This window comes from Erithacus rubecula (assembly GCF_903797595.1).
Source record: "Erithacus rubecula genome assembly, contig: scaffold_118_arrow_ctg1, whole genome shotgun sequence".
In the NCBI taxonomy this organism is placed as follows: Eukaryota; Metazoa; Chordata; class Aves; order Passeriformes; family Muscicapidae; genus Erithacus; species Erithacus rubecula.
The window spans coordinates 87,312-105,196 of record NW_027636213.1 but is presented as its reverse complement, the minus strand read 5'-3'; positions in this window follow the sequence as shown (position 1 = coordinate 105,196).

Below are 17,885 nucleotides of genomic sequence, written 5' to 3'. Positions count from 1 at the left end.
TGGGAGCCTTATTGGAGATGGGGTCCCTGGCACCCCCATGTGTGGCAGCTGTGCAGAGCAGGACCCAGGTGCTCTGGGATGGCTCAGTGGCCACAACTGTGACAGGGTGAGGGGCAGGGCAGGAGATATTCCCCTCTGGAATCTGCTCTGGGGATGGAGACTGGACTAGTTTGGTGCCTGCAGGGTTGATAAATGGGGTGCTGTGGATGTGGGAAGTGCCACACCTGAGTAATTCCCCAAGCCTCAGCCTCGCCTTCAGGTGATCACAGTCCCCCAGCACTCTGGGGGCTGGTGGAAGATGGATTGTGTTGGAGCAGGGATTCACCTGTCTCCAGCTCCCTGCCCGAGCCCTTGGCCCCTGCAGGTTCCTGGGCCCTTGCAGGGGCAGCTGCCCCATGCAGGAAGCTGCAGGGATGATGGGTGAGGGGGCTGGATGCATGTTACAGATGGGATGTGTGGGAGCCCAGGGCATACCCCTGACCTCCTTGGGTGTCTCAAAACCTCCCTGGCAAGGGTCTCAAAAACCTCTGAGTGAGACCCTGGTGTCACAGGTGCTGAATTCTAACCCCTGGGGAAAGTTATCAGCACAAAGGGAATGGAAACAAGATACCAAAATCAGTGTAGTGTAAATTAGATTGTTAGTACGTAGAGAAATAGGGTTTTTTTTAATGTTTATGATAAGGGACACATGGCCAAGATGGAGAATTTGGGGGGTGGACAACTTTTCCTCCTTCTTCTCCATGTCATCCATGTTGGGTGACACGTTGGCACTCTTGGATTGGATGGGGTCAGGGCTGGACAATTTAATAAAATTGTATTGTATTGGGAAAATTTTGTAAACATGTAATACATAATACAAACTATGTAAGATAAGCCCTGCCTTCACCAGGCAGATTCCACCATGGATGCCAGGCTGAGCAGACTGCTGCTGGCCAGGCAAAAAGTCCCTGAGATATGAAACAATAAACAATCATTGGAACAAGAGAAAACTGTCTCCGGCAGTCTCTCTTCAGCCGCTTCAGAAGAAAAACTAGGGTTTGAACCTTCGTGTCCCTCTGGCGTGATCTCAGGGCAAAGAAGAAACCTCAGACTGGGACAGGATGAACTCTGTGCAGGGCTGGGCTTGTGGCCAGGGCTGGGGGCTGTGCCAAGCCAGACTTTGTCCTGGGGGCTCCCAGGGAGGGCACAGGGAGGAGTCCTGGAAGAGATAAATGTTCTCCTCACCTGGCACAGCCTCAGCAAGCACTGCCAGTGCTAGAGGATGATGAAGGTAGCTGTGCTCAGCATGGCCCTGCTCTTCTCCATCCTGCTGTGCCCACTGGCACAGGCCAAGGAGGGGCCCCAATGTCATGGTGTCCCCACATCCCATCCTTTGTAGCTTCCCATCCTTGGTATCTTCTGAAATCTCCCTGGGATCTCCTCTTTGTCCTTCCCAGGGTCTATGAATTCCCTCCCACTGATCATTCCCAACTCCTTTCCCTTTTTTCCCCTTAGTCCCTTGCATTTCTCCTTGGCCACTGCAGTGCTGTCTCCTGGCATCATTCCTGGATTCACCTGGCACTCACAGACCCTGTCCCAGTCTTGTCCTCTCCTCCTCTGTCCCACTTCTGCCCACTCCAACCCCCTCTGTTTCACTCCCATGTCCCTACACTGCAATTCCTTTCTCCCCTGCATTCCACACAGGGCCTCTTCCACATCCCCAGTCCAGTCCCTTGGCCTCCCCAGTTCACTCCAGTTCAGTGTTTTGGGTCCCTCCTGCCTCACCACAACCCTTTGGAGGTCCTGAATTCCCATTCCTTTTCCTGTCCCCCCCCACCCCCTTTGGTCCCTGCACCTTTGTTGCCCCACAGACCCACATGATCCAAACCAGAACCATGGTTTGTTCTCCTTTTCCAGGCACTCCTGCAAAAAACTGAAAATGATCTGTGGGAGGTGAGGTTTTTTGGGATTGGAGGGCATCCCCTCAGAGAATTTGGGGTAGCAGTTCAGTCCCCCCATCCCTTGCTGGAACCAGGCACATCTCAGTGACCACTGAGGTCTCCTGATCTCTCTGCAGATGGATTTGGACAATTTTGAGATTCTGGAAACGCCTCTGGTGGGTACCATGAGTTCTGCCAGTGTCAGAGCCTTCCCTTGCATGGCCATCAGATCCCAGATTATCCTAGTATGTCCCAGTACAGCCCAGTGCACCCCTACTGACATCCCAGACAACACCTCTGCCCCATGGATCTTTCCCAGGGACCCCATGCCCAGGGTCCCCCATTGCATTCCCATCCCTGTCACCCCAGGAGCCCCTGGATGACCCAGGGTGCAGCCCCTGCCCCAGCTGTGCCTCTGGGCCAGGACCCCAGTGCAGGCCAGGAGCACAGCAGCTCCTGCACCCCATTGCTCCCACAGGCCCCTTCTCCAAGGACCCCCCTGCTTTCCCCTTTCCTCCCAGTCAGCCCAGTGTCCCAGTGTGTCTCTCATGCTGCTGTTGTCCCCAGCCCCCTGTGGATGCAAAGCTGGTGGGTCCTTTGTGGCAGAAGTGCCTGGCTCTTGCTTTCCATGGGTAGGTCAGCAGTGCCTGCAGAGAGAGGCTTGGGACAAGGCCCCTCTCCTGTCATGGTGGCTCCTGGTGGGTCACGTTCTGGGCTCTGTGTTATAGGATTGCAAGAGTTGGTGACATCCATGTGCAGCCTGCTGCAGAGGCATAAGGGGTTGATCATCCCTGAATGATTCCCCTGTTTTCCATTGTGCCCTGAGAAATTTCTCATGAATGATCAATAAACCCCTTCAGCAAACCTATAGATCTGTGTGTGTGTCCATGTGTCTGGATTTCTACAGCCCAGGCATTCTGCTGGCCAGGGAATTGCAGAGACCCTATGTGAGGACAAGGGCCCTTGGGGAGCTGTGGCAGGTCCCAGCCGTAGCTCCCCTCTCTCGGCAGCTGGCGGACACCGCCGGCCCCAGTATCGGGCAGAGCCATCTTGCCATGGCCGCCCACAAGGGATTTGTGTACAAAACCAATTTTAGACAAAGATGATTCTGTGACAGGTAGAAACACTGTTCAAGTGCTGTATCAGGATGCTGTGCTTGGAGTGGGGGTTGAACACCTCAAACAATGCTCTATTTTCAAAGCTGTCATGGTAGATAGAGGAATCAGGCTGATTTTGGTGTTGAGGAAATGCTGAAAGCAGCCTGACTCATTTTAACTCCTCCTGTCCTGTCTGTTCTCCTTTCTTGCCCCTTCCACTCACTGTGTTTTGTCTCCCCCAGGCCCCTGGTGCAGAGCCTGGCTCTGTGCTCTCCATCAGCTCCTGGCTGGCACTGCCAGGCTGGCATGAGGAGCCCCTCAGCCTTCCCTGCTCCGGGCTGGACAAGCCCAGCTCCCTCAGCCTCTGCTCACAGCCAAAGGGCTCCAGCCCCACCTTGGAGGCCCTTCCCTCAGCCTGCTCCAGCTGCCAGACATCTTTCCTGCCCTGGGGAACCCAAACCAGCCCCAGTGACCTGGATAATCCACATCCTTCATGTCCTGGTCACACAGCCCTGGCCCCTTGTCCCCATATCAGGTTCTGGGGTTGATTTGTGGAACATGCTTGGGGAAGCTGTGGCTCCAGGTGGAGCAGGGAGATACAGAGGGACAGGGGACCCTGCTGGGCATGAACAGCATTGGACTTGTCTGGGAAACTGTGAGGGGGCTGGGGCAGAGTGACCAACCCAGTGACCTCACACAGCCCTGGTGGGATGTCAGACCTTGGCCCTGTGATGTCACAGGGATAGCCTGTAATGCTCAATGACCTCAAATAGCCCACTCTGTGATGTCATAGCCAACTCTGTGATGTCATAACCCACTCTGTGATGTCATAATACACTCTGTGATGTCATAGCCCACTCTGTAATGTCATAGCCCACTCTGTGATGTCATAGCCCACTCTGTGATGTCATATCCCAATCTGTAATGTCATAACCCATTCTGTGATGTCATAGCCCACTCTGTGATGTCATAATCCACTCTGTGATGTCATAGCCCACTCTGTGATGTCATAGCCCACTCTGTCACCTCATGTTAACAGATGATAAATTGCCCACCCCAGGTGAGCTGACACAATGCTTGCTCTCCAAAACTACTGGCCTCTGCAAACCACACAATGCCCCTTATGTAAGAAGGGGAACTGGAATTCACCAGCCTCAGTGTCCTGCCAGCTCAGCCAGGCCCACTGGAACATTGGGGTCCATGACCACCAGGGACCACCAGAGAGACCCCCAGGACAAAACACACAGGGAGGGGAAATATATTAAAGATTTTGGGGAAATGATTATCATATGTGCATTTAGTCCAGGACAATCAATGAATATGTTTGCAAAGTACAGAATATAAGCAGAAGCCTTCCTGTACTCAGCATGCATGGATTTGGGATGAACTGTCTCCCTGATTTTTTAAGGGGAACAGTCCTTAAGAACAAAGGGCTCTGGGAAAGATGGACACACTTCAGTAAAGAGATTCAGAAGGAGCAGGAGCAGCCTGTTGCAACAACACATCCTCAGTAGGGTAAAACTGACCTGTCTCCCGATGGTCTAAAGCCAGCTGACATTCCCTATTAGAGGGTGAACAATGCAAGGCCTGGTGAATTGTGCTGCACAGGGATAGGCAGAGGCGACATGGAAGGATGTTTCCCTAGTGAGAGAAGTGCAGAGCGGGGAGGGGGCGGCCGTGGCAGGGCAGGTTTTAGCGGCCCAGGGAAGCGATGCAGCGAGCGTGGGAGAAGCTGCCGCCGACCATGGCCGGGGCCAGCGGCTTTGACACAGCTCACAGGGATCGGCTTCCCTCCGGAAAAGGCAGGGGACGGCAAGCAAGCAAAAAGTGAATCCAAAAAAACAAAAAGCACAGGATGCGTGGGCCGAGCCGTGCTAGTGGACACGTGGCAGAGAAGCGATCGTAGCTGATCAAGGGGGTGCAACTGGCGGACACCGCCGGCCCCAGTATCGGGCAGAGCCATCTTGTCCTGGCCGCCGCGGTGAGGGGCAGAGCTGCTCGCCTCGCTTCTGCCCACTGCTGCGGCGCCGTCTCTGGGGGCGGCTGGCGGGTGCCCCAGCCTTGGAGCTGGGTAGACCTGGCCTTCAGGGGCCACCCCAGACAGGGGCACACCTACTCACTCCGGGTCCGCCGACGCTGCGGCGCCATTTATGGTGGAGGCTGGCGGACGGCGCTGGCCCAGAGCCGGGTAGACGAGGTGTCCTCGTACCGTCCTGGAGTCAGGCGAAGCCCACAGCCCCGTAATGCCCTGGAGCTGGATGGCCCTAGCAGCCCTGTCCCATCCTGTGAAGCCAGTTTCAAAACCAATAAATATTTTGGAATACTTTTTTAAAAATATATATTTTATTTAATTTTTTTTTTTAAATTTTATTCTGGGGGGTTTTTTCCCCTTTTCCTTTCCCTTTTTCACTGGGGCTTGGAGGCAGCAGGGCCAGCGGCTTTTAGGTTGGGAGCGCAAGTCGGGCACGTTGAGGGAGCGGCTTTAGGGGAGGGGGAAGAGCAGGCGTGAGCAGGAATGTGAGCGCGGTGCGAGTGCTGGGGGGGCTGTGGGACGGGCAGGGCTTGCGGCGAAGGTGTGCTGGGCGGGCGGGCCAGGGCAAGGGGGCCGCTCATGGGATGGACGAGACGCGGCGCCACTGCTCAGTGTCCAGGCTCCAGGGCCAGCAGACGGCAACAAGTCTATCCCGCGAAAGTCCTTACGAGTAAAGGCCGCAGAGGGCAACAGGTCTACCCTACCAATGGCCGTCAGAGAAAAAGGCCAGGGAAGGGTAACAGGTCTACCCTGCGATCTCTGCCCTTGGCCCCCTCTCTCACCACCACCAGCACCAGCAGTGCCAGCAGTCCCTTGCTGCAGCCGCCGCTGGCCACACATGTGGCTGGGCACTGCCCGGCCAGGCCCAGCACTCCGCGGGGTCACAGGGCCGGGGAGAGCCAGCGAGCGACAGGGAACAGAAGCGCACGGCCGCAGCACTCACCGTCCTGCCCGCGGCTCCTCTCTTGGTGCTGCCGCGGCCGCGGCCGCGCTGCCCACCCCGCCTGCACCGTGGCTGCTGCACAACACGAGAGCCGCACGCAGCCGGCCCTGCCCAGATCCGCGTGGAGCCCGGGCGCGGCACTGCTGGGAGAGCCATGGAGGGGCAGCTCCCGCTGAGACTGGACAGGCGAGGGCGGCTGCCCGTGAGCGCCCAGCCAGGGGCGAGCAGGGGAGGAGATGGAGAGATGGAGGCAGCAGCAGCGCCCTGCATAGAAAGGCTGATGGTGCTGCAGCTGCCGCCCTGCAGCCCCTCGGCTGCTGGTGAGGGGGCCCAGCCCTGCCCGTGCAGAGAGCGAGGTGGGTCCGCAGCCCGCAGGCAGCCCTGGGGAAGGGATGGAGCGCTGCAGGCAGTCCCGGGGCGCTGCAGCGGGATGGAACCTGCGGGGGAACCACTTTACTCTTTATAGGTCACTGCTGTCAGAAAAATTCATCCACGATGCCACAGGTTTATGTCCAAAAGGGAGAAAGAGGAGTCCTGTAACTTTATTTGAATAAAGGGAGAGGTCATGGGACATTTCCCATAGGGTGTCTCAAATAATTGGGAGATGCAGCCCCCGTTGTATCCTAAATTTTCAACCGCATCACCCTCTTCTTTTTCCCCACTGGATGAGGCAATTTTAAGGTACAGAATTCCTCAACCAGCTAATCTATGCCCCACTCTATTATGCACTCATCCTTTTGTAATATACAAGAAAAAAAAAGCAAAAGCTCTTCATAATTCTAGTAACTCTTTCTTGTCTTGGTCTAGGTTCAGGAATTTAACACGGCCTTGGCTGAGCAAATGTCTGTGTTGATTAGTAACAGTTTCTAGAATGAAGAGTGTCTTCTGTTACTTCATTGTCTGTAAGTTCCCAGCTTTGTCTGCAAGCAAATTCACATGGTCTGTTTGTAAAGATACAATCTTTACTCCTTTCCATCCCTCCTCTTTTTATTTTCTATATTTTCTATTTGTCTTTACACATCATAATTGCCAGTGATTTAAGTTTTTCCTCCTGAATCATCTTTGGTTTTGCAGGTATTTGCAGTGACATCATTTTCCATCCTTTTGTAATCATTTCTGCATCAGTAGGTGTGGCTGCCACATGCATCCCCTTGATCACCTGCTGAAAGACTTGCACTCAGCAAGGTGTCGTGCATGGTAAAAAGATGAGTGTTGCTATAGCACATAAGAGCAGAAATAGTATTCATTTAACCCATAGATTGCCAGGAAACCATGAAAACGTGTCCTATTCCCATCTTTTCCACATTTGGATGGGTGTGTGAGCTGACTTTATTTTCTTTGTTATTTGTTTGATCACTTTTCCATTACCATCTCTTTGCAAACAGCAGCCTGAAAAATTGAATTTTCCACAAACTCCTCCTTCTTCTGTTAATAGATGACCTAATACCATCCAATGTTGAAATATTGCATTCCTCATTTGAGTGGACAGGTCAGCAGGAAGGTCAAGAGCTGCAGCTGTCTGCTTGGTTATTGTTTAAGAGGCAGCTTGTAACCTAATGATCCCATTCCAATTATAAATGGGTTCTCTGGCACCTGATTTTAATTCCAAGTGGCTGGTCTATATTGCAGTATAATTTTTATCTTGTGGCCATTCATCTTTTCCCCATTTTGGGTGCTCTCTCCAGCCAGAACTGCATCCATTGATTGCTTTTCTCTAGTTAAATTGTTAAATTGTTCAATTAGATTTTGATTCCTAAGTGATTTCCCTCACTTTGTGGTAGAAAAAAGAACAACAGTCAATTTAAGCCCCATTGAACAGATCCCTCAGCAGTTTGGAGGTTACCTGCAATAAGCATGTTGGCCACAAATACAATAATGCTCTTTCAAAGCCCATGTTGCATTAGCAAAAGGCCATCTGACCTTTGTCATCAATTGGTGGGTCAAAATGCAGCTTTTTTCCTGGCCCTAACAGTCCTTCAACAATAATAGCCCCACCATGGGGGTCACAATATTTGCATTTCCAAGCTTCCACATGGGCTTTCCATCTACATTTACATCTGCAAGCTGTTTGGTGGGACTTGGAGCAGAACTCACTAAAAAGGGGTCAAATTCCTTTCCCGTGTTGCCATTTCTTCACTGATAATCACAAACAACATGTGCTCTGCTTGTGGAATTTTCTCACTGGCAGCTTAAAAGCTTAGTCAGAAAACCCCTTTCCCTCCCCACTGCTTTACAGCCTTCCAAATCTTTTCATTAATTATTGTAGGAACACCTTAGCCAGCTACCATTAGTGAGCTAAAGAGACATTTGATAGCATTTGCCTTGATATTTGGAATAATTCTAAGGAGGGTAATTGGGAGTCCAAACCCAATTGTTTAAACCCTAAGATATAATCAATTCACAAATGCTTTTCCTATGTAGATGGCCCTGTCCTATTTAGGCAATAAGTGCCTGTTTCAGAAGAATGAAGTCACCATGGACTTCCTTCTTTGTCCCAAATCCCATCCCACTATGGACCTCACTGAGGGTGCTGACCCACCATTAGGTTCAGCTGGGTTAGTCAGCCACTCTTCAGATGCTCCTGGCTCTCTCAGACCCAACAATTGTCAAGGTTAAAAACTCTCACTGCTTCTTCTCCTAAGGCTGCAAATTGATTCTTCTTCTTCTGGCCTAAACTTAGTTGTCAGTATGAAAGTAGAATTACTAAGGAAAATATTCTAGAAGTGTATTCTAATGACCTAGTCTATTTTTCACCTTGTCTTCAGCAGCACCTGTGGTGAGTGAAGGCACAGAAACCCCTTCAGATAAAGGAAACAATGGCAGCAAGTGTCCCCCCGGTGGGTGGAGATTCTGAAGGAGGGATGCCCATACAGACTGTTCCAGCTGCAGTCTGTGGGCAGCACACGGGGCTTCCCCTGGTGTCAGTGCACTTGCTGCTGCTCCAGCCCCCTCCTGCAGAGTGTCAGTCACAGCCTGCCGTCCTTCTCTGCCAGCTGAGATGGCCAAACCTCTGGGTCCTTGGAGAGCATAGCCAGAGTGGGATGGTTTTACCCGTGTTCAGCTGTCATGGCAGCTGTTTCTGTGGTCAGTGACACCTGGAAAATCAACACCACCACCAGTGGTGCTTGTTTCCATCCCTTAGCCAGGACTAAATCCCCTGGTGGGAGGTTATGAACAGCACAGTCCAAAGGCAGGGGCTGTGCCAGCTGAACTTCCTGTTGCAGGAGTTTGCCCAAGAGAGAGTGTCCTGGCCACACATTGTTTTAAATACACGTCACTTACCACCACTCCCATTGGGTTGAGAGTTACCTGGGTGAGGAACCCCAAACAAGTATTCAAAGGAAGATAACTGAAAGTCTTTTCCGTGTCTGTCCTTTTATCTTGGCAAACCAATGGCAAAAGCCTTACCTGTGGTGTCTTGGTTTATATTACAGCTTCAAATGCTATTTCTTTTTTTCCCCTATTCATGTATTTTCTACCAAAAAAAAAAAAAAAAAAAAAAAAAGAAAAAATGAGCAGAAGCTCTGGCAGAACCAGGGCTATGGAGGATCCATTGTTTTCCTAAAATAGTGTGCTGTTTTTACATGGAAGTCACCTAAGAGGAAGGCACACACACACACACACAGAAGTTTCTTTGTCTGGTTTTGTGTTGGCTTTTGTCTCACTTTTTACAAGGTTATTTTGCATTCCCAATGTAGCCAGCAAATCTCTTCCCAGTAAGTTATGATTACAGATAGGAACAAACAGAAATTTATGCATTTCGAACCTAAATCCCACCTGAATGAAACACTTTCACTCCTCTTTTTCACTTGCCTCCTGGATAATTAAAGAAATTCCTCACAATTTTCCCCTTTAGAGAACATTTTTTTCCTCTTGGGAATAATCCCTATGGCCAGACAAAAAGAATCTCCTCCCCCTGAAGTGAACTGAAACAATTATTTTAGTGAAAGACTGACTGAAGTGTTTCTGTATGTTGTTGTTAAGAAATGTGGGAGGTCGGGGGGAAGAGGGAGTGATCTGGAAATCTTATTCCAAAGTTCTTGTTTTCTTTGTATTAATAAATTTCTTCTTTATACCCTTTTAAGTCTTAGGCCTGCCTTGGTTTTGCTCCTAATCCTGTAATCCTATCCCACAACAGAAAATGAGTAGATTAGAACTGGCAATCCTAAACTAAAGCAAGACAAGTAGCCACAAGCCCTTGAAGGAATCTTCCTATAAAATGAATTCCCCTATCTGAGTGTATTGCTTCTACAATCCGGTCTCTTGGAATTATTTGTTCCAAAATACTTTAATAACTGGTGCTGTAGTTGCTGAAGCAGTTGAAAATGTTGCTGGCCACCTTGTTAGCTGACTAGAAGATATTTAAGCCGTCCCACTTGGGACATCTCAGCAACATCCACTTGGCACCTGTGGAAGGGACATACCATGGCTCCCCTCTCTTGGCAGTTTTCCTTGTAACTCTGTTATTGGCTTTAGCACAGATGAAGCAGCCTGCAACAGCTGATTTTGCAGGACAAAAACACCCTTACAAGAAACATACATCTTGAGAAGGCTTCTGCCAGTCCTCAAGAACTCCAGTGACTCCCTTCATGCGGTTGTTCCACTACTTGTATCTATTCTTCTGGTCTCTGTTCTTTGCCATTCCTTGTAAACCAATTATCCCCTTTTGTCTTTGCCTGGCCACTCTGAATTATCTCCAGCTCCTTTGGTGGCAAAGACAGTTTCTCTGGCACTCACTGAGTCAGCTGGGAGCAAAGGGAGGATCTTCCAGAGTTCTGGCAAAAGTGTTGCTTTCTGAGTTTCTCCATTAATTGCTGGACTTCCTCGTGCTGAGGATCCCATTGTTTCTTCAGACAATCTCACTTTCAGTGTCCCTGCAGATAGTGCACCGATTCCTTCCAAGACACTGTTTGCTGGGATCTCCCCTGTTGGGGAAGGAATGCCTCTGCCACATCCTTGTGGCCAATCCCTTCCTTTCTGCTCTGGGTGCCCCTTCTGCACCCTTGGGCCCTCCTCAGCAGTAAGAACTCTGCCATCACCTTTGCCCTTGCCTTTTCCTCATCCCTTCTTTCATACACGTGCTGTATCTTTCTAACCTGTTCATCCAGGGGCTTATTCTGTCCTTCCTCCAGCCTCCACCCCACTACTGCCTCTGGGCACTCATTCTTGCACAGCTCACAATCATTTGTTTCTCCAGTGACCCAAACAAAATTCTTCAAAGAAAATCCTAATCCTTCCACATCTAATCTTCTTTTCCCAGATATTCCTTGTTCCTCTTCTCTGTGCTCCCATTTTCACCACACACTGTACACTCCAGCCAGTCCCTGTCCTGCCACAGTGTCTGAATGTGACCCCTTGCAGCTGTTCCTGGATCAGTTGGCAAATTTTGAGGATGAATGTTTTCTGCTACTGCTTGTCTTGACCATATTCCTACACATTCTATTCCAACCAATCCTTTCCCCTGTTGCTGAGACCCCTTCTCAACTCCCCTTATTGCCTTCTGGGCATGAACTGTCTTTAATTACCCCTGGGAGAATGTGCAAACTATGTCCACCTTCTCCCAAGGGATTCTCTAGAGATATTTCAGCAGACATCATCCCTTTTGCCAGGAGCTGCCTTTACCTGTGCTACTCTCCCTGGGTGCCCTCTCAGGTTTACTCCCTGAATATCCCATTGACTGGGGAGATTCTCAGTGCTCCTTCCCTGTGCACTCTGCAGGGATTCCCTGCTCTGTCATTGTCAGTCTCAAGTGGACACTGTCAGGTACCCAATCAATTGCCCAGTGCCAGCCTCCACTGACAAGAACTGATCACCAAAGCTGAGTGAGGGGCGCCTTCAGCTCCACTTGCTGCCCCTGGATGGTGAAAGAATCCTGGATGAGTTGCCATTTAGTTAGGAAAATTAATTCCTAATATCAAAGGTTCATGTCCAAAAAGGAGACAGAGGCAGCCTGTAACTTTGGGAGAGGTTATGTGGCATTTCCCATGGGAGGGTCTTAAATGGTTGGGTGATGCAGCCTCCTTTTTCTCCTAAGTTCCCCCTGAATTACCCTCTTCTTTTCCCCATTGGCTGAGGTAATTGGAAGGTACAGACTTCCCAAATCTCCTACTCTAAGCCCCACTCTAATATGCACCCTCCTTTTTTTATAGAAAACAAAGAAATATAAACTCTTCCAAATTCTGTTAAGTCTCTCTCCTTTTGCTCTAGTTTCAGGAATTCAGCACAGCCTTTGCTGAGCAACAGTCTCTGTGGATTAGTAACATTTTCTTGAACTGAGTTTCTTCTGTTGCTTCACTATCTAGAGGTTCCTGGTCCTGTCTACTAGCAGATTGACATGGTGTGTTTGCACAGACACATTCCATCTGCCTCCTTTCTCTCCCAGCCGTTCTTGCTGGTGGGGTGGCTCCCACTGGCCCTGCACCCTGCACACAATGCTGCACACACACTCTGCTCCACCCACACACAGCAAAGGAAGTTGTGGCTGTGGCCAGGCAAGGCAGACACAGGCAAGGCAAGCAAAGCAAGGGCAGGCCAGGCAAAACTAGGAACAGTACTGAAGGCAAGGCAAGGCCAAGGGACTTGGGGTGCCTTTCCCTGGGAAGTGAAAGATACAGTGCCACTGTTTTTGGAACAGATGTTAATGTACTGTGGGGAGGAATAATCCAGCAAGGTATTTCTGTCTGAGCCTTTTCTGTGTAAGCAAATTTGTTGGATACATTCCATACTGGAGGTGGATCAGTCCCTGGACATTTTGTATTTTAGAGGAGGGAATGCCATTTCTTTTTAGATGGGCTTCTAGTTCCTCTCTTTGGCCAAGAAAGAAGGTTTGGATGTGACTTTGGGAAGTCTCAGTGAATTGAAAGGCTTTTCCCAATAGGCAGTTCTCTGGGTTAGAGCAGTTTAATTTTGAGTGGGAATGCAGACATCTGTGGGAAACCAGATGGAAGATGGAACAGAGAGCTCAGCAGAACAAAATACAAGGCCTGGAACAGGCTGTGAAAAGGTACAGCATATTCAGCTGGAGAGGTCTTTGAAATGATGTGGTTTTGTCAGGCTGCCAAGTAATGTAGACAATAGGCTGATTCTGTACTAGTAGGAAAAATTCTGCTGAGAGATGTGACTGCTTAGAGCTGTAACTTGTTGGAAGGGTAACAGTACATAAGGCTGAACTGTGAGAAAAATAAGGACTCCAATAAACTACTTTTGCTCAGATTTCAGACTTTGACACCCTGTATTCTATGCTTGGATGCTCTGCCTTCAATAAACAACTTGGACTTCATTTTGCTTGGGCTTTGGTTTTTTGCTTGGATTTCTTTTTGCAGCCCTTCCACTTTGCAGTCCTGTCTCTCGTCACTGGTGGATGCCAAGCTGCTGAGCTTTTTGTCCTGGTCACTGGAGTGTGTCAGCTGTCCCTGGTTCTATTCCATCTGCATCCTGACTCTGGGAAACTGAAAGCTTAGGGCAGTCCCTAGAACTGGAAAGGAAAGTGCCAGAGCAGGGTGAATGCTTGCAATTTGCAGTTCCAATTGTGGGCAGCAAGATCTGTCATAGTTGGCACTTTGGTGAGCTCTCTTTTTGCCAGATGTTTTCATGTTTGTTAGCCGGCTCTGAGAGCTTTTCTCTGAGAAAAGCTCTGCTAGGGCAAAGCAGTTTGTGCTTCCCTTTGAGCGTGGTGCCAAGAAGAGCATGCAGTTAGGAAGGGAAGGTCAGCACACTGTTTTTGTGCTGGCATTTGAGAGCAGGGCCGTTTGCAGCTTGGCTCTGCACTGGGTGGTTTCGAGCCGGGCCGGGCGCGTTTCCTCCTTTTGCAGTTGGCAGCGCCGTCGTGTGGTTGTTCTGATGGCGCTGACAGTGCCCAGGGAAAACCAAGCGTTGTCCCTGCCCCGTTCGTGTGGGAGCAGCGCTGGGAAGAGCTCCGCTGTGGATCCTGGCTCCTGGAGCCTGACAGAATGTGCTCCTGCAGGCAGCAGGGAAGGAAGAGGAATTATTCCATCGTTGGCCAAGCGGTCTATGAGCTGCAAAATAGCAATGGCATCACGGCCTCTTCCTTTGAGAATGTTTTCTGTGTGATCAGCTGCTCAACGTGGAACTGGCACGCACTCAACTGCATCCACCTCCCTGGAGATATGCACTTTCTCTCAAGCTCTGTGTACCATCCTACCCTCTCAGTCTCCCAGATCCCAAACCCCTTCAAAACTTCCAGCAGCCACTTGCAAAACAGTCCTACAGCAAAAAGCCAGTGCTGGATTTCATAGCCCTTTTGCAGTCTTTAAAGCAGACAAAACACACTAGTGATTCACTCTTTCCTTCTCAACTCTGCATATCAGCATATCTTCTCAAAGTGGGAAAGTCCATCATTCCAGCTGCAGTTCAGACTGAGAGATGTGCCAGCACAGAAGGCATTTAGTCCCCTACCCTCTTCCCTGTGAAACCTGATTTCCCCAGCTCTATCACTTTCACACACTTTCTGCATCCAGCAGCTGTGCCCATAGATAAAGGCTCTAGAAGTAAAAGCCAGTGCAGAGCTGCACCTTCCCCATGCCACACATAAGCCACAGCAAAATCACAGGTGCATCCTCTCTGTCCATTTCTGGCTGAATCCACCAAGGTGTTCTGTAGATATTAGGGCCTACATGTAAGGACAATTTTTTCCACAAGGGGCTGAAAGAGGAATAGGCAGCAGCAAAAGCAGCTCTCATTGAACTTTGTCCTATGGACTGGTAATGTAACTATTGAAAGCAGAGCAGTGGCAGCCACGCTTGTCTTGCAGCCAGTGCACTGTGCACAGCAGCTTGGTGCTCTGCTGCTCATTGCTCACCTTTGGAACCTGTCTCTCTTTCATTCTCCCACAGGTGAATCGTTGTCTATTTCCTGCACAGAACACTCTGCTGGCAGCAAAGTGCTCCAGCAAACTGCTTCTGCCAAAAGATGCTGGGATCATGCACTGACCTGCTCAGGGCTGTGTATCCCCTGCTGCCACCACTGGGGTGGCACAGAGGGAATGCTGGTGTTCCAATGCTGTTTGCTCAGTTTGATCCCAGTAGCTGCCTGGGGACAAACACCAGCTCCCCCACAGCCCTGGGCATGGGCACATCCTGCTCTGGGCCATTGCTGGCCTGGGCCCAGGGCCAGGGCATGGCAGAGACACTGAGTGGGGACAAGGGCCCTGGGGAGCTGTGGGCAAGTCCCAGAGAGGGACAGGGCTGGAATGGGAGCCTTGTTGGGGATGGGGTCCCTGGCACCCCCATGTGTGGCAGCTGTGCAGAGCAGGACCCAGGGGCTCTGGGATGGCTCAGTGGCCACAACTGTGACAGGGTGAGGGGCAGGGCAGGAGATATTCCCCTCTGCTCTGTGTCTCAGGCAGCTCCTTCTGCAAGGAACACAGGTGGGAGCTGCTGCCAAGGAGCTGAAAGCTGCAGGCACAGCCTGGGCTGGAGGGAGCTCAGATTTGCACAAGGCTGCTCTGAGTGCCAGGGGTTGGATGAGAGAATTCTGGGATGGGGATAGGGACAAAATGTGATTGATTGTCAGCCTTAAAGGGTCTTTTCATATCTATTCAGACTGCATTAGGAGGGGCTGGGGATCAATATCAACTGGAGATTGCTGGTACCAATATGTAAGCAGGAAAACTAAACAGGCCAAAAATAATCTCCCTCCATTTTTTAAAGATATGGTATATTCACTTGGAGTACACTTCAAGAAATCTGTCTAATTAACCACAAACGAGTTGAAGACTTTAAACTAAATTATTCCCAGGGCCTTGTCTTATTAGGGTGATTTAAAATATTGATAACCATCTGTCACTGAATTGCTGATCTGAAGAGCTGAAGACTTAACAAGTCTCTGGAGAACTCAAATCTATCAGGGAACCTCCAAGCTGCTGAGGATCCATCCTCAGCAGAGCAGGAATTACAAGATCCCAGGGGTTTCCAGGCTGCCCAAGAGCTGTGAGCTCACGTGCAGGCACAGGGGCTCCATGGGCACATCTGAGAGTTGTCTGAGTTCCTAAAGATCTGTTTGGTCACACTCAGTCATAGAGGCTCCATGGTGACATCCCAGGGGTCCTTAATCTCCCTAAGGATCATGAGGTGACAGTCACAGGGCTCCACAGAGACAACAGAGGTGCCAAGGAGCCAATTTGTCACAGGCAGTGGCAGGAGTGCAGTGGGGACATCCGTGTGGTTCTAAAGAACTGTGAGGTCACAGACACTCACAGGGGATCCAGGGTGACATCCCAGGAATGCCCAGGCTGCCAAAGGGCTGGAATGTCACAGACACTCACAGGGAGTCCCCAGGAGTGCCCAGGCTGCCAAAGGGCTGGGATGTCACAGACACTCACAGGGAGTCCTCAGGAGTGCCCAGGCTGCCAAAGGTCTGGGATGTCACAGACACTCACTGGAGTTCCTGTCATGCGTCCCGTGGGAGCTTCAGGCCAAGTTTATTAGAGAAGCTCTTGTTGGGTCACAAGGGGCACAAAGGACCCCCAACACCCCAATTGCTCCCCTAAACCAGGACCCCAGGCTTTCTAAACTCCTTCTTTTAGAGGAGCCTGGGAATGCCTGGATCCAATCCCAGTGCCAGACTTTGTCAAGAATTTATTAATAAAGTATTGTAAGGCTGTAATTGAACCTTTGTATAACTTTGTCCCTCAACATTAAGGATGGAAATCTAGAAGTATTTATATGCATAGAGATATGGTTGATTATGATCATGAGTAGGCAAAAAGATCTTAATCAGAACTACTTTCTCCACAGTTTAGGAGCTGTAACATCTATTTTAATATCATGCCCTAGGAAGCAATTTTGAAGCAACTATATCAAAGCAGAACTAAGTAGAGATGGGTGTCACTCCCCCAGACCAATGACCCTGGGCAAATCTCCTTAGCTCAGCCTCAAGCAGTGACCTTGAGGGGTGTCTCCACTCCAGGGAGGAATCTCCACACACCCCTAAGAAGGGAAATGTCAGGAGATGCTGCCACTAATAATTGGGACAGGGCTTTTCTAGTCTGAAGTGCTGTCAGTCAGATGTGCCCAGGCTGTGCCAGCTCAGCAACTCTGCAGAAGTTCTCTGTGGTGCCACTTGGTTGTTCCCTGCTCTGGGGATTTTACCAGCTCTGCCACAGCTTCAGCTCCCTCTCAGGATGTTGAACTTTGGGATGGAGGAGTCGGGCTGGTTTGAGCATTATTCACCCCAAAGGCAGCATGACCCTCCCTCTTTCATTTCCCCCTGGGTCTTTGCAAACAGGTCCTTGCTGGAGCTGTTGGAGCCCATTGCAGGCAGAGCCTCCTGCTCCAGCAGGAACTGCCTTTCCTGGGCCATGGCCAGGCCAGGTCCTGCTGCAGGAAAAGCCCCAGGCAGCCCCAGCACAGGGAAGGGCTTGGGCACAAGAGCAGAGTGCCATGGTGGGAGCTGTGCCAGGGAGAGCCTGAGGCACCAAAGGCACCTTGGCAGCAGCAGCTCCCTGCAGGGCATGGCCAGAAGCCTCCCTTGGCAAGCCGGCCTGGTGGCCACCAGTGCAGAGCTGCTGCCTCAGGGGGGATTTCTGGCTGGGCTCTGCCCCAGCCCACAGAGGGAGCTCAGCCCTGGCTCTGGCACAGCCCTTGTGCCTGGCCCTGCAAAGCCCAGAGGTCACCTGTGCCACCCTGGTGCCCATCCCTGGCTCTGGCACGGTCACTTCTGTGCTTGCTGCTGCCTCCAACACTGCACCCCCTCATCTACAGCCTGAGGGACCAGGAGCCTGAGGATACCCTGAGGAGTATGAGCACTCTGTGCTTTCCAGAAACAATAAAGTGCCTGTTTGCTTCTGCAGAGCATTCAGAATGGAACTCATTACAGACTGTTCAGACTGCTGTTTTCATTAAGAGATGCCATTAGTCTCAGTATTGCTACATCAC